Source organism: Bos indicus x Bos taurus, chromosome 21 (assembly GCF_003369695.1).
Source record: "Bos indicus x Bos taurus breed Angus x Brahman F1 hybrid chromosome 21, Bos_hybrid_MaternalHap_v2.0, whole genome shotgun sequence".
Classification (NCBI taxonomy): domain Eukaryota; kingdom Metazoa; phylum Chordata; class Mammalia; order Artiodactyla; family Bovidae; genus Bos; species Bos indicus x Bos taurus.
In genome coordinates, this window is record NC_040096.1 from 40,505,742 (window position 1) to 40,524,165 (window position 18,424).

The following is an 18,424-nucleotide window of genomic DNA, read 5'->3' on the forward strand; positions in this document are numbered from 1 at the left end:
TAAATTATGGCTTGTCAAAAATGACACATTTCAACAAGGTGCTTCCTTTTCACTCTGAGTAAGACCTTTTTCCACCCAGCAATTAACTTATTCCCATTAATATTCAGTAGCATTGACAAGGCTGACAGAGTAAACCTGGGTTTTATAAAACTAAAGACAGATTGATAGAGACTCATTACGTTGTCTAATAATTTCATCATTGTATGGTAGATCTTAATAAATAAAGAACAAAGCTGTTGACTATAGCATTGATTTGTTGTGCCAGGTAGAAGACTCAAATTTTCTGTGTATATTTTCTTTTTGTGACTCATAAATTTATTTTTGATAATAAACAGTAATTTTGCCTAAAGGGATGCAGAGGTGACACAATAATACATTTATACCATACCATAATATGCTTAGCACTGGCATAGTTTTCTTTAGGTATTTCTTCACAGTCTATAAATAATAATTATGCTACACAGTTAAATTAAATAAAATGAGTAACTGCACTCAAACGACCCTTTGATTATAGATTGAGAAAGCTTAAGCGCAAGTATATGCTTGTGGTGTGGTAGAAAAAGAGCAAAGAATTAACTAACAGCCCATGGGAATGGGAAAACCAAACATTTCCGTCTTCCTCCATTTATGACATAAAAAGTAGGAAATAAAATAAAGCAGGTTTCACAAAGCTTCAAGATGTGTCAAAGATGATGTTGCTTAGAGACATAACATCTGTTCTGTTTTTGTAGTTGTCATATTTTCTAAAAAAAAAAAATGGAAAATTAAACACTGTGTTTTTCCAAGCTTATGGACACAGTTTTTCATTGTTGTTGTTGTTTTTCATACAGGACACTTTGGCTGGGTTCAGCTTTCTCTTCTAGAACTGTGAGAAAAAAAAATTCTCACTGTTGGTGAGAAAAATGTGATCTATGCCTAACAAAATCAACTTGCATTTTTTTTCTGGAAGTTTTTAGATTCTTTCCCTCTGCCATGACAGGTGACTTCTCACAGGTGAAATCTGTCATTTTTCCTCAAGAGTTCTTTCTCCTCTAACGTTATACAGCTCAGCAAATTTTTCTGCCAGGGGCAATATTAGCGATTTCTGGATGTATTACTGACATGGAATTTTGCCACTTGTATTTATTTTCTGTGCTGTGACAACCTACTGTTTTGTGGTAGAAATGACATGATTTTAGTTCTCATCAAATTCATAGTTTCTGCAAAAGTCTAATTTTTCATAAGTGAAAATTCATGTAGTGAAAATGGAATCATTTCACACAGTTCTTACTTTGGCCCCAAGCACATGCAATGAATAACTCCACTCTTCATTCCCCCTGTTTTATAAGAATCAAAGTCTGCAGATGGGCAAGTCACACCTGAATACCCTAAGTAGTTTGTAATTAGGCTGTAACAATAAAAGCTTTGGATTTAATTTTCCTATGTGCTGATTTTTGTCTTTTGGATTCCTCTCTGATGTTTCATATCCCTTAGATTTTATCTCCCATTAGCTCTTACCTCTCCTCCTTCACAGCAGTCTACTCTGAGATCAGCTTTATTTATTCAGCTCCCTTGTTCCCTCTCAAACTCTGCCTTAAATGATCAATTCTAATGTTTTCCTTCAGTTATTGTTTTATTTCCCTTTTGATTATTCTATTCTATAAACCACTCATGAACTTGCTCCTGCTCTTCATTAATGGAGACTTCTTAGAGAGGACAGCAGAAGAACAGCTGCGTTTATTCGTTAATCACAGATTTAATGAGAATTTACTATGTGCACAACATTGTGGGAGAACACAGAGTGCTGTCTACACCATCACTTCTCTTCATAGCAGCTGATGCTCAAATAGCACCAACTGTGTGTCCAACACTGATCTATGTGGTAACAAACATCAACTCACTTGGCCCTCCCAATAATCCCTACATTTTAATAAGCAGGTTTTATTATTCAGGTATAGTGAGGCCAACAAATCAGCTGATGACTGCCACTGAAAGACCAGTTTGTTACTCATAGTTCCCAACAGAGGGGAACTCATCACACTGTGGAGGGAGCACCAGGATCAACCAGAAGATAAAACAAGTAGAAGGAGAATGTGGACAAGAGCCTTTACTGTGGTTTCCATTGTGGGAAACAAGCAAGGCATGGTAAACAGGCTTAAGATTGGCTTTGATTAGTTTGAATGATTTCAGGGAGCTCTTGGGTGTAGGGGCTATCCCAAGTTGCCTGATGCCTGGCCTTGATATGACTGAGGCATGGAAATTGGCCTGCATTGTAAGAGACTGACAGAGGAGGCAGGAGAGGGTGCAGGCTTTGGATTGGGGACACACTCATAGACCAGTCATTTACATTACATTACATTAATTACATTAATGCTCTGAAGGCTAGCTCTGGGATGGGCAGGTAGGTCTCCAGTGCCAATAGGGTCCCACATATCATTTCAGAATAAAAATAAGTGTGCAATACACCCTAGAGGCATAGTACTAGTATTAGCAAAGCCACATATCTGTTAAGTGATTGAGTCCAGATTTGGGCCCAGTAGGTCTGGCTCCAGAACTCACATTCTTAATTCTATGCCATGCTGCTTCACCAAGGAACTTGGATTTTTGTAAAGGAAATAAAAAATGTACATGATGTCATCTAAGTGCTGTAAAAGTTAAAAAGAGGCTTCAGAACTCAGTGGACAGGGATGGCAAGCAGATTGGCAATCAAATTCAAAATTTCAGGAGAAACACTAATTGAATGTGCATTTGAAGGGTAGCAAAGATGCCCACAGATGTGAAAAGATCATTCCGGGCAAATAGAATTGCCTGAACAAAAGTATGAAGATATGAAGCCAATGAATGGATTCAAGGAGTTGCAAACCCCCTGCATGGCAGAAGCAAAGTCTGTGCATGGGAGATTGATGGAAATGATACTGGGAAAGTTATTTGTAATCAGCATTAGGTCATGAGTGAAATAATAAGGGATCTGGACTTAATTCAGGGGAAAAATGAGAAACAGAGGTGTAATATAGCATTTTTATATATGTATTTATATGTTCAGTTTAGTTCAGTTCAGTCACTCAGTCATGTCCGACTCTTTGCGACCCCATGAATTGCAGCATGCCAGGCCTAACTGTCCATCACCAACTCCTTGAGTTCATTCAAACTCACATCCATCGAGTCGGTGATGCCATCCAGCCATCTCATCCTCTGTCGTCCCCTTCTCCTCCTGCCCCAATCCCTCCCAGCATCAGAGTCTTCCAATGAGTCAACTCTTCGTATCAGGTGGCCAAAGTACTGGAGTTTCAGCTTTACCATCATTCCTTCCAAACAACACCCAGGACTGATCTCCTTTAGAATGGACTGGCTGGATCTCCTTGCAGTCCAAGGGGCTCTCAAGAGTCTTCTCCAACACCACAGTTCAAAAGCATCAATTCTTCAGTGCTCAGCTTTCTTCACAGTCCAACTCTCACATTCATACATGACCACTGGAAAAACCATAGCCTTGACTAGACGGACTTCTGTTGACCAAGTAATGTCTCTGCTTTTGAATATGCTATCTAGGTTGGTCATAACTTTCCTTCCAAGGAGGAAGCGTCTTTTAATTTCATGGCTGCAATCACCATCTGCAGTGATTTTGGAGCCCCCCCAAAATAAAGTCTGACACTGTTTCCACTGTTTCCCCATCTATTTGACATGAAGTGATGGGACCAGATGCCATGATCTTAGTTTTCTGAATGTTGAGCTTTAAGCCAACTTTTTCACTCTCCACTTTCACTTTCATCAAGAGGCTTTTGAGTTCCTCTTCACTTTGTGCCATAAGGGTGATGTCATCTGCATATCTGAGGTTATTGGTATTTCTCCCGGCAATCTTGATTCCAGCTTGTGCTTCCTCCAGCCCAGCATTTTTCATGATGTACTCTGCATATAAGTTAAATAAGCAGGGTGACAATATATGGCCTTGACGTATTCCTTTTCCTATTTGGAACCAGTCTGTTGTTCCATGTCCAGTTCTAACTGTTGAATATTGGAGGTGGTGGCCATTTCCTCCTCCAGGGGATCTTTCAGACCCAGGGATCGAACCCTTGTCTCCTGCATTGGCAGGCAGATTCTATACTGTCTGAGCCACTAGGGAAGCGTACTTATATGTTACATGCAGTATATACATTATATCTACACATATGCATATACATTCAATATATATATATATATATATATATAGGAGGTCTTTAAGTAGAAAAGTTATGTGATCACACTTGTGTTTCAGAGGTAACCTAGCTTCTATGGAAGCAGAATTGAAAGTGGAGAAATAAGTGAAAACATGAATTAGGATGTTATTGAAATAACTCACATGAAACTTAAGAATACATCAGAGAGCATTAGGGGATTGACTCAAAAATCATTGTAGAGACAGAGTTGAAAGCACCTTGTTACTGATATTTCATCAGTTGAAACTACATCACACAAGGAGTGGCTAAAGGAACTGGGAATTTTACCATGAAGAGAAAACTCAAGGATAGACTCTTTTTGTTGCTGTACTAGGCCAGACTTCAGAGGCTGCTTTGGGCTGCAAGGTGGGAGAGAATAAACAAAGATATGAACAGAGCTCAGGAATGCTTGTATTTTGGTCCAGTTCAGAAGCCAATAATATTAATAAGTAGCATGAAGAAGCCTCAGTTCCACTATGGCTCAGCACAGAACCGTTAGTGGAATAAAAACATTATTTATAATAAAATATTATATATTTCAATATGCAGATACTCAGTCAAGATTAACCCAGAAGACTTGATGATGTAGTTAGATGCTTGCATTTACTGGTAATGAACACATTCAAGATTTAAGAAAGTTAAAATCAGAAATCTATCATCAAAAGAAATTCAGAAGATGAAAGAGTAGACATATTAATGGTCACTAAACTAAAAATAAGTTCTAATAGACCAGACTTGTTTGTCTATTAGAAAAAGAAGGAAATAATCTTAATTGAAATAAGGATAACATGCCAAGACAAATTACAGACTTTGGAAACAGAGAAAACGATGAAGTATGATATCAGCACAAATGAGCCGGGCCTTATTTATAAGCACAATGTCAAAATAATTCCCAATGTTATGACGGGATAGTGACAAAGTATCTCTGAAAACATATCTCCTGCCTTGAATTCCTTCACATGTTGAGGCTCACAATCAGTCTCTGGCACTTAGAAAGTCCCAGGAGATCATATCCTTTGGTACGCTATGGGGAATGGAGGGTACACTGTGTAAAGAAGCAGAAATACAAGAAACCACAGAACAACTATGATAGAGAATCTGTGTACACTGGCAAACACAGACAACCCTCAGAATAAATAACTGCAACATGTAATTTATAATCTTGATTTCTTATTATTGTTATTCACATTTTTTAATATATGTGATAGCAATAACATGAAATATAAAAACAATGTTTATTAATAACATCCATTGAGATCCTTGCATTTTGTGTGTCTTCACTAATTTAAAAATCATTAATTCTAAGTCTGTTAAAATGAGTCTCAGATTTCCTTTGTTTTATATTTGCACGTGGCAGCTAAATATGCCAACTGATGCTGGTATGTTATATTGGTGACTCAATTATAATGAGTGGCATTGCTTTGTTGATGTGATTTTCTGAAATGGCAAACTGCACTCAGAAAACAGACGGTAATATTCCTGTGATATAAACCATATCACATTCCTGGAAATTTGAGTTTATAAATGTAAGGAAGAAATTTTGCTGTGATGTATAAAATTATTTTCCAGTCTCTCAAATAATTGTAAACCATTTTCCCCTACACAAATATTAATTTCAAATTCCAAAAATTTGAAAGTCATATACCATAACTCTCTATTGGTAAAACTGACATATGTATAGAGGGACAGCTACCATCTCTGTCTACTCACACCCTATAAAAACCAACATCATCCTCCACTTGCTATGAAAAATTAAAACAATCATATCACTTAAAAATTGTACCTGTAAAGAACTACTGGTTTAAGTAATGGAGCTCAATGTAAGGGAGATCCCTACCATAAGACATACTCAAGCATATGCTAGAACCTCTGCACAAAAATGGTAGGCAGAATTCAAGCACTGGGTTAATGGCTGGATTTGATCAAGGTTGAAAAATCAAATGCTTACAGACACAAAGCAGGTATGAGAAATGTGTAAACTGGGCCAAGAGAAAGACAATGGAGAACTATGTGGTCTGTGTGAACTGTTGTCCCAGCACCATTTGTTGAATGAATATTCTTTCCTTATTGAATTGTCTTGGCATTCTGTCAAAAATTAGCTGGTTATAAATATGAGGGTTTATTTCTGGACTATCAATTCTATTCCCTTGATTTATATGTATTAGTACCACACAGCATTGATTACTATAGCTTTGTAATACTTTTGAAATCTGTAAATGTGAATCCTTCAACTTTATTCTCCTTTATCAAGATTTGTTTTTGTTTTTTGGCTTATTCTAGATCCCTTGAATTTCCAAATGAATTTTAGAAGCAGCTTGTCAATTTCTGCAATAATCCCAGATAGATTTTGGCAGGGACTACACTGAATTTGTAGATCAATTCCAGGGATATTGCTATTATAATATTGTCTTCTGATCCATGAATATGGGATGTTTTTCCATTTATTTAGGTATTTTTAAATTTCTTTCAACTATGTTTTATAGTTTTCAGAGTACAACTTTTGTACTTCTTTTGTTAAGTTTATTCCTATTTTATTGTTTTCCATCTGGATGTTTTTATGTCACCTTCTTACCTAATTGCCCTGGTAAGGTCTGCTTAGTTCTCAAAATTTATCTATTCTGTATTCCATTTCTCTTTTATGCAGTATTTACTAACTCGGTTTGATCAAACCAATCCCCTAACTCTCTCTTTTAGTACTTTGCATCTTCTGTTATCTTTAGAGTCTTTCATAATTTAATCCTTCAAAGAAAACATCCCTGATTAATATGACCCTACTATCCAGAGATTACTTTTTTAATCCACACTACTCTGACACACTCATGGTCACAGTTTGGATTACCATTTATCCTAATACTGCTTGTGATTTGGGACACTTTATTATTCAAATTAAATTGTAAGCTTTGTTGAATATGGTTAATATTTTCAACTTTAAAGTTTTCAAAAAATCCTAATGGAATCTTATGTGTAAATAAATGGTTCAAAAAATGCTTTCCGTTTGTTTTCATCCTTTCACAGAGAAGTAATTCAGTGAAATGAAAGGAGTACTACATGGTCTTGAATCCTGGCTTTGCCACCTAAATTCTGTATGTTGCGTGATTAATAATTTACATCTGAGCCTCAGCTTTTCCATCTGTAAAATGAGAGTAAAAATGTCTAACATTAATAATAAAGATCAGAAATAGGCAAGTAAAACACACAGCCCATGGCAGGCATTGATACACGGCATGTGCTTTCATTATTGTAAGAGCGATGTGGCAATTAAAAAACTAGGCTTAGAGTTTTTGATTTATAAATAAATAAAAAGGGAGAATGGAAGCAATTTAAATAGTTAAAAATGTTATTTCAGACTCTTATTATTTGTATTACACTGTCATGTCTGAGTCCTCCTCATCAGTGCCATCTTTTCCTTGGAACTCTCATCATTTATTTCAAGGGGAATATATAGCAACAAACAGGAAGTGTGACACACAGGCGTGCACATACAAACACACATACATGCCCAATATTATTCCTTATTTTATACAAATTTCTGGCATCTCACACTATAAAACAGAGGAATAACGTCAAGATGCAATTTACTGAAAGTCAGTATTTATAATTAAATAATACATGTTTCCATACATAGCTTTGAAAGGGCTCTATTCTAAGTCATTGTTTCAGTTTCAAATTAAGTGAGAAACCTTGGAAACTACTTTCATTGTTACTGGGTTCATATTTTGTACCAGCTAATCAGAGAAAAGTAATGCAAAATGTTATATGCTGATTTTCGCTTCTCCACAAACTCCTGAAATAATTCTCTTTGTAAAACTTTATTTTACAACTTCTTGAATTTTATTAAAGTACAAATTCCTTTATTACACCATCTTTAATGAAAAAATACTTAAATAAATACATTCTAAATAGAGCAAGTCAGCAGATGTATTAGAGTAAATTAAAAAGTTGCACATTCCTGGGCTTCCCCAGTTACAGTTGTATTTTTGGACTTGCTCTCTGTGGGTGACTGAATAATTTTTCAGTCTTTATAGAGAATTTTTTTAAAGCCTGAAAGGTTATTTCATATGTACTGAAGAAATTATGTGTATCATCAAAGTCTAGCCAGGAAACAGAAACCACCTGAGTAGTTAAAGAGACTTTAATGCAGAAAATTGATTCCGTGGGTGATGAAAGAGCTGAGATACTAAACAAGGACACTGGGGCAATCCAAAGATTAACAACAGCAGGAAGCCACCCTCGCCCACAACTGATGGGATAAAAGGCAAAGGCAGTGTTCCCAGCACTAGTGGAAGCTGGAACTATCATTTGGCCCGCCTGCCAAGAGTTGGATTCATGAAGCTGCTGGCAGGGAAGAAGGAGAGAGATACCCTGGCTTACTGCTCCCCACCATCTCCTCCACAATCCAGTCTGAAGACAGCAAAGCATGGGAACCAGTGTTACCTCTTAATAAAGAGCAGACCAGGGGAAGAGCAAGGAAAGGATATGAAAGCAAACAGAGCCAGGATACACACATCATAAAATTACCTACTTGTTGGAGATGGTGAAAGGGAGCGAGTGGGATAGGGTTATGGTCAAGAAAAGAGCACAGCAGAAGTGTATTCATTTACATTTTGGTAGAGGATAAAAAATGGACCCTGAAGTTTTTATTCTTTTACAAGAGAATAATCAATGTGTTTGGGCTTCCCTGGTAGCTTAGTTGGTAAAGAATCCACCTACAATGCAGGAGACCCCAGTTTGATTCCTGGGTTGGGGAGATCCCTGGAGAAGGGATAGGTTACCCAGTTCAGTATTCTTGGGTTTCCCTGGTGGGTCAGACAGTAAAGAATCTGCCTGAAATGCAGGAGACCTGGGTTCTATCCCTGGGTTGGGAAGATCCCTTGGAGGAGGGCATGGCAACCCACTCCAGTAATTCTTGCCTGGAGAATCCCCATGGACAGAGGAGCCTGGCAGGCTACAGTCCATGGGGTAATGAAGAGTCGGACACGACTGAGCGACTAACCACAGCACAGAAATCAATGTGTTTGGGACTGAGATAAGCTATTCTGCCTCTTGATTTTGCATTACACACTAGGCTTATCAATGCCAGTATAATCTCACTTTTGGGTGGACACCTAGGAGCAGGGGCCACATTACCCTGTCTCACCACAAACTTTTGGTATCTCAGTATGGCATTACAATATTCTAGTGATTTGCATACGCACACATTTTAATTGACAGAAATATGATAGAACATGAAATGGCTACAGGAATCAGCTCTGTAAATTAATTGTGAAACATAAGTTGTGATCCTAATGTTCTGTGAGAATGTAAAATTCATCAAGACAATTTTAATATAATGAAAACTTTTATGGCTCAGGGGAAGAATTATCACAAAAATGAGGTCGGACTTTGCTTCCCAAGTTATTTGATCAAGAGACCACACACCCCAGCTACTGCTGGATTTGCTGAAGCCAACAGAAATGGGTTGGACAGGAGAGGAGAGAGTGTGAAGATTTTAGACCATGAGTGGGAGCAGAGAAGGGCCCATTAGGACCTCCAGCTGGTTCCTATTCACTGAAGTTAGGGACTGACTCCTGTCTAGTGTGCAAAACCATTAAGGGGATATTATTACCCTTCATCTGATCTTGACAAGAGAATTTTTTTGTAATTAAAAAAAAAAAAGACAAACTGATTAAGCTGCATCTGGGTTAACTTTCCTAAATAACAAATTGGCAGACAGCCTGGAAACAATGTAAATTCTGCTTCATTAAAATTATAATCACAGTTGATTTTTTTTCTTCTACCTAACTGGCTACAGAGAAATAAAATTCTGATGGTTGTATGGCTCAAGTAGAAAGGCAACACACAGTACATTTGCACAGAAATTCCCATAGATAGGACTGGAGGTAACCACATAGAAAAATGGGTAGTCTGGAGAGACAGCTACTTCTTTTTGGATGTAGGGCCATCTCCAGAGCACCCTCATATTCACAAAAATGTTCTATTAAAAGGTCAAGAAAGCCCCGGTTTGAGTTCCCTGAGTCATACAGCTCTGTAACAACCTAGAGGGATAGGATGGAGAGAGAGGGAGGTTCAAGAGGGAGGGGATATATGTATACCTATGGCTGATACATGCTGATGTTTGGCAGAAACCAACACAGTTCTATAAAGCCTTCAATTAAGAAATAAATAATTTTTTTAATTATGAAAAAAATCTCAAAGCAACAAAAAATATTTTTTTAAATATAGGTTTCTGGTTTCTAAATGTTTTTCTAATTTGAAAATGTTTCCAAATAAATTGAAAAATAAACAGAATTCAAAAAAGAGACAAGTACAAAAAAAAAGGTCAAGGAAGGAGGCTTGCAGAGACCCCTTTAATTTGTAAACATAAATAAGGGAGTTTATCTGCATATTAAATAATCATAGAAACATTTTACAATATAGCTAAAAACTGGCACATAACAGTTTATTTGCCTAAACATTTTTCTGCTCCAACTGAATAAGAAAAATAACAATAAAATATTTTCTCAGTCAACTCTGAAAAATGCCAAAGGAGTAAGATCATGATGTGTCTGTTTGGCATCAAATGTGTTTTGACTTATTGTCTTTAGAAAGGACCTAAAGGTTAAAGAAAAGGAAAGAAAAGCAAAAATTGACTTTGTTTCAAGTTATTACCCTACAGCAGTTTGGAACCATGCAAGGCAGAAAAGTTGGGGGAAAAGAGCTCTTAAGAGAAAAGTAAGATGAGTTCATTTTACATATGAAATGGAAGATGTCCAAAACATACTTAGAAGTATACGGTTGGCTCTTTCACAAGGTGGAGCAACTCATGCTTTCACTTGCTTTGGGGGCGTCCCTGAAAGCTCAGATGGTAAAGAATCTGCCTGCAAATGCCGGAGACAAGGAATCAGTCCCTGGGTGGGTAAGATCCCCTGGAGAAGGGCATGGCAACACACTCCAGTATTCTTGCTGGAGAACCCCATGGACAGAGGAGCCTGGCCAGATATAGTCCATGGGGTCACAAAGAGTCGGACATGACTGAGTGACTAACACTTTTCACAAGGCATCTCAGGAAAAACAGCTGCTTCAGGATACTAGCTGCCAGAAACTCACTAAAATAGACAATGAACCAAAAAAAGCCACACCTTTGTTAAGAAGCCTGGCTCAAATGGTAAAGAATCTGTCTGCAATTTGGGAGACATGGGTTCCATCCCTGGGTTGGGAAGATCCCTGGAGGAAGGCATGGCAACCCACTCCAGTATTCTTGCCTGGAGAATTCCCAAGGACAGAGGAGCCTGACAGGCTACAGTCCATGGGGTCACAAAGAGTCAGACATGGCTGAGTGACTAAGCACACAACACGGCACACATGTGGACACAGAGGCTCTGAATGAAAAGTGGAGGAATTATGTGGTTTCAGTCAGTGGTGGGGATGACAAAAAGGTTTCTGCATGTCCCAGGGTGTCTTAATCCATGGCCATGTTCATCTGCTACTGAGTAGGGAGTTTTCCCATGATAGATGGAGGAGAATAGGAGAAGGAAGGTACACATCTGTTCAGGTTATGTTGTGGATGGTAAACTTATTTTTCAATTATTCAACTTGGCTACTTTTTTAAAACAGAGAGAAGGAAATTCCTTGAATGATTGATACTGCTGCACCTCATTGCTGCACCTCATTGACATTTAGCTCAAAAAAGCTAAAAGCATCTGCAAAGTTTTCAATCTCTCTAAAAAGATAATGTCCAACATGATGCTGTGAGAAAGGCACTGTGCAAAGAAAGAAACCCAGAACCAGAGTGCCCAATTTCTATGTCCTGTTACTCCATGGATTCTACAACACAAAACATCAAGGATTGCTCTGAAGAAATAGCTTACTAAAAAAAAAAAAAAAAAGGAAGAGGTTGAAGAATGTGCTAAACTTTCAGCCTAGTGAATGGGAGACCAACGAAGAATGCCAGGAACGATTCCAAGAGACGGAGGCTACTCTCTCTAAAGAGCTTCTATGCTAGTCTGAGTCCAGTCAAAAACAAGATTTTCTAAAAGTAACAAATAAGATCCTATATTTAAAAAAAAGAAAGAAAATATGGTATCAAAGCCTGGATAAAATTCAGGAGTGAAAATGTAAATTCTTTGTGAACACCAATACCATAAATGAAGTTAGAAAATAAACAATGGGCAAAAAGGTTTGCATCACATATAAGAAACAGAAGGTTGGCTTTCAGTAAATTTCAACCAATTAGTAAGAAAAACAGCAAAACCTGTGAACAAGAATTTCACAGAAGAGGAAACAAAAATGATCAATAAACATATGGAAAGATGCTCAGTCCACTAATGGCCAAGAAATGGATATTAAAAACACATGATATATCATTTTATACCCTTTGGGTTAGCAACAAAAATTTTTTTCATTTGATGTAGTCAAAGTACTATGTAAACAAGGTCAAGTGGCCACACATCTCAAATTCCAGGCTTGCTTAAGCAGCACTTCCTGGGAAATAGGGAAAGGACAGGAACAGGGGCTCTGGAGCACCTCACAGCAGTCTGCTGCTGCTCCTGCTGCTGCTAAGTCGCTTCAGTCGTGTCCGACTCTGTGCAACCCCATAGACGGCAGCCCACCAGGCTCCCCCGTCCCTGGGATTCTCCAGGCAAGAACACTGGAGTGGGCTGCCATTGCCTTCTCCGGATGCTTTTATGTAGCGGGACTGAAAGGGGCCAGCCCCTTCACTGAGGGGATTAAAAACCAAGATTAGGTAGCAGTGTAATAAACAGGACCTTTGCTATGGTTCTAAGTTGCCAGGTTGGTGTTCACAGTTGGAAAGAATGCCAGTCTCTTTCTTAGGAGTCAGGTAGGTGCATATTGTGGCTAATTAGCAAAGAATCTGCTGCTGTGCCTTCACAGTTGAGGAAGCGGTGGTCCCTTGCCTGGCATAATGGGGTGAGGAACTGAGGTCTGAGCCTTGAGACTGCCAAGTATTGGTGGCCTTAAACATAGGTCACAAGCAGTTTCCATGGAGCTTTGCAGCAGTCCAGCTCTCTCTGGGAAGCCAATCTATAGGAGATTGGTTGTGGACAATTTAACTCTTCCTTACCTTTCACAAGGGTTTAGGGGAAATGGTGGTTTTCATATAACGCCAACAGAGATCTTACATTTTACAGCTGTTTTGATGGGAAGTGGGTGGGCAATTGACCTAGTTCCTATTTTCTGACAATACCCCAGAGAGATTACAAGACCCCAAGGAGGAATGGATACAAGTTTCCAGTTTCTGCAAAGACCCCTATGTCTAAAATATAATCAAAAAATCTGCAGAGTTACCCAGACCTGAATGGAATGTATGGCTTGGACAACAGACATTTTAGTACCAACCAATATACAAGGGATATCCAGAACCCCTTGAAATTTGTTTATAATATTGAACCCCTGGTGCAACCTTTCAGAGAAAGAGCTTCAGGAATGATCAATGAGTTGCCCAGCAGCACAATGGGAAGGGGAATAGTTAGACATTGAGTTAACTTAAAGAAAGTAAAGAATTGTCATGTTTCTCACAAAAACATTTAATTTACAAAGTTCTAGTCCAGGAAAGTTTTATTTTACTTTATCTTTTAACATATCATATCATAATAGGGAGAATAAACATTGTTTTAAAAGTTTTGTAATTCCCTAATGTTTCATAGTGGTTGTGAGTATTTGAGATAAAACCAACCAGGTTTCAAATTACTTCATGTTAAGTGCTTGAGGTGTGATTTTTAATCTTTTAAGCTGTACCTTCTACAAGTGTAAAATAAGGATTGTTATTAATCATTAAAATTAATGAGACAATGTTTATAAAGCACTTAGCATAGTGATCTCAATCAGTGGTACTTTAAGGATAATATTCACATTATAGAAAACTGAGAAAATAAAACAGAGAAAAAAATCACCCATACACTGATCATCCTAACACAAGTACCATCATTTTGGATAATTTCCTTTTGAGGTAGATTTTTAACTTTAGTGATTGTTTTGTTATAGTTGTCATGCCAGTCTCATAAGGGCAGAACATTAACATCTTTCATACTTGATAAAAAAAAATTACTAAATTTTTGGGAATTCCTTAGTGTCCCAGTGGTTGGGACTCCCATGCTTTCACTGCCTAGAACTGAGGTTCAGTCCCTGGTTGGGGAACTAGGATTACCACAAGCTGTGCAGTGTGACAATAATAATAACAACAACAACAACAAATATGGAATTTTAAAATTAGTTGTCTTTTTTTTCATATTTGATCTGGTAATAAAATGCAAGAAGCTTTCAAGTAGGCAGGACTGTTCTTTTTAAAACATTTTTGATATTGCTTTTACAAAAAAATGAATTTTTAAGCTGCCTATATCATTTCAAAATATTTCAGAAGTATGATTGCTGTTGTTAAATCACTAAGTTGTGTTGGACTCTTTTGCAGTCTTATGGACTGCAGCCCACGAGGCTCCTCTGTCCATGGAATTTTCCAAGCAAGAATACTGGAGTGGGTTGCATTTCTTTCTCTAGGGGATCTTCACAACCAAGGGATCTAACCTGCATCTCCTGCACTGGGAGGTGGATTCTTTACCAATGAGCCACTAGGCAGAAGTCTGATTAGGCAGCCTCAAATATGTGAAGAATATTCCCTAAATCATTTTTAAGCACTCCACTTTTAAAATTTTCATTATTGTTCCTAATACATGTAAATAAAGATACTTTTTAAAAGTAATATTTTACATGAGGAATCCAATTGCTTTATACATTTTAAGGGCAGTTCCTCTTTTTTCATCTCTGTAAAAACAAAATGGCAATATGAATGTGGAATTGCTGAGTTACTTAAGATTCTTGAAATGTATTTATTTCCCAAGGACTTCCTCATATTCTTTCCAATACCAGTGAAGTTACTGCTTTAGCAAAAGGCATATCACTGCTTGCCATTATGCTCATTTTGTACTTTCTTAGGTAGTATTCATTTCCTTCCTGTCATGAGTTAAGAGATGACTCAAAAGCAGCTTAGGTAACCTATCCCTTGGCTGAGTACTCTTAGAAATTTTGTGATGCAGACAAGAGGAAAGTGAAAGTGAAGTCGCTCAGTCGCGTCCGACTCTTTGCGACCTGGTGTAGCCTGCCAGTCCTCTGTCCATGGGATTCTCCAGGCAAGAATACTGGAGTGAGTTGCCATTTCCTTCTCCAGGGGGTCTTCCCGACCCCAGGGATTGAAGCCAGGTCTCCCGCATTGGAGGCAGACACTTTAACCTCTGAGCCACCAGGGAAGCCTGGTGGACAAGCAGAAGCCAGTTTTAAAACACTTAACTGAATCTAGGGGAGTCAGGGCAATATCTAGAAGACATTCCAGGCCTCAAATGGGAATCCAGGCTTGCTGATGCCCCATCTCTTATCACTTTCCCGTATCCTCCCACATACACCCTAACTAAATCTTTCAGCACAGACAAGCCAGGCCTCCTCCTTCGTTCTCTGGTTTAATAACTTTGCATCTCAGCAAGATTCATTTTCCTATGTTGGTGAGTCTCAATAATATCATAGACAAAACCAACATATACAATCATCCTCTATCCATGGATTATTCCTCTTCAATCTTCATTTGTTAATATGTTTGACTCTTTTACTAATAATTGGCAGCTTTAACAACAGAGTCTTGGGGGGAAAAACAAATTAAATTTTGGTTTTAGCTTTCATCATTGAATCCTGATTGAATAAAAATTCGGTTTTATGTACTTAGAAAAAGCACTCCTAGAATTTCATTTTGCAGAATATATCCAAGTAATAGCTTAACTGAGTGCATATAAACTGACTCATTTCATAAATATCAGAAAAACAAAAAGACACAGAGAAAAAAATTAAATCAGTAAGTAGAAGTTGTTTTCAAATGATATATATAATAAACAATAACTACTCATAATTTGAAAAATAATATCAGAAACTAAAAGTAAGCAACTCATCTACAGAATATTTCTTTATTTAAGATAAGGCATTTAACAAGCTTCCACTGCTTTTCACCTACCCCCAACCCCCACCCTTCATCATTTATTAACATTATTAATGTGAAGGTTTAGTTTCACCTATTTGAAAGTAAAACACTATTTTGAACATTTGGTGCTTTCTCTTCAGAATCATTTTGAAATTTGTGTTGTGCATTATAATTACAGCTACAATAATTTTCTTGACCTCTGTTTAGCTGAAGAGAAATGTTTAACTGAAAATAATGCTAGTTTCACTTAAATAGTAGCGTTGCTACCCTATGACTACTTCATTCTTCAATTCTTAGTTCTCTTTCTTTTCTCAGTTTTCATGTTCAGGCATACCCTGTTTTATTAAGCTTCATAGATACTACATTTCCACAAATTCAAGGTTTACAGCAACCCTGTGTAGAATAAATCTCTAGGCACTATTTTTTCAACAGCATTTTCTCATTTTGTGACCCTGTGCCACATTTTGATAATTCTGGCAGTATTTCACATTTTCATTATTGCGTATTTGTTATGGTGATCTGTGGTCAGTGATCTTTGGTATTTACTACTGCAATTGCTTTGGGGCACCACAAACTGTGCTCATATGAGACAGACAATGAACTTAACTGATACATGTTGTTTGTGTTTGGACTGCCTACTCATCAGCCATTTTCCAGTCTCTTTTCCTCTGCTCTTGCCTCTCTATTCCCTGAGACACAACAGTATTGACATTAGGTCAGTAAATAATCCTACAACGTCCTCCTAAGTGTTCAAGGGACAGGGAGAGGGGCAAGTCTCTCACATTAAATCAAAAGCTGGAAATGATTAAGCTTGGTGAGGGAGGCATGAACACCAAAAGCTAAAAGCTAGGTTTCTTGTGCTAAACAGTTAGCCAGGTTGTGAATGCAAAAGAGAAGTTCTTGAAAGAAATTAAAAGTGCTATTCCAGGGAAAACACAAATGTAAGAAAGACTGATGATATGGAGAAAGTTGTAGTGGTCTGCACCGAAGATGAAATCAGCCACAACATCCCCTTAAGCCAAAGCCTAAGCTACAGCAAGGCTCTAACTCTCTTCAATCCTAGGAAGGCTGAGAGAGGTGAGGAAGCTGCAGAAGAAAATTCTGATTGAAGCTAGCAGCAACTGGTTCACAAGTTTTAAAGAAAGAAGCCATCTCCATGACACAGAAAGGCAAAGGAAAGCAGCAAGTGCTGATGTAGAAACTGCAGCAAGTCGTTCAGAAGATCTAGCTAAGATAATGGATGAAGGTGGCCACGCTAAACAATAGATTTTCAGTGATAGGAGACAGCCTTATACTGGAAGAAGATGCCATCTAGGACTTTCCTAGTTAGAGAGGAGAAATCAATGCCTGGCTTCAAACTTCAAAAGACTAGCTGACTCTCTTGCTAGGGGCTAATGCAGCTGGTGATATTAAGTTGAAGCCAATGTTCATTTGCCATTCTGAAAATCTTAGAGTCCTTAACAATTATGCCAAGTATACTCTGCTTGTGCCCTCTAAATGGAACAACAAAGCCTGGATGACAGCACATCTGTTTACAACATAGTTTACTGAATATTTTAAGCCCGCTGGTGAGACCTACAGCTCAGACAAAAGATTCCTTTCAAAATGCTACTGCTCATTGACAATTCACCTGGTCATACAAGAGCTCTGATGAAGATATATCATAAGATTCATGCTGTTTTGATGCCTGCTAACATAATATTCATCAAGGAATAATTTCAATTTCAAGACTTATTATTTAAGAAATATGTTTTTTAAGGCTATTAGCTGTCACAGTGATTCCTCAATGAATCTGGGTGAAGTAAATTAGAAACCTTCTCCAAAATTTCACAATTTTAGATACTGTTAAGAACATTCATGATTCATGGGAAGAGGTCAAAATATCAGCATTTAAAAGAATTTGGAAGTTGATTCCAGCCTGCATAGATGACTTTGAGGAGTTCAAGACTTCAGTGGAGGAAGTCACTGCAAATGTGGGGGAAATAGCAAGAAAACCAGAATTTGAAGTGGAGCCTGAAGAAGTGAATTGTGAAAATTTTGTTATAAAACTTTAAGGGAAAAGGAGTTCCTTCTTACAGATGAACAGAGTAATTTCACGAGATGGAATCTACTGTTGGTGAAGATGCTGCAAAGACTGTTGAAATGACAGCAAAAGCTACAGAATATTACATAAACTTAGTTGATAAAACAGTGGCAGAGTTTGATGGGACTGAGTCCAATTTCAAAAGAAGTTCTTCTGTGGGTAAAATGCTATCAAATAGCATTGCATGCTACAGAGAAATCATTCATACAGGAGCCAATT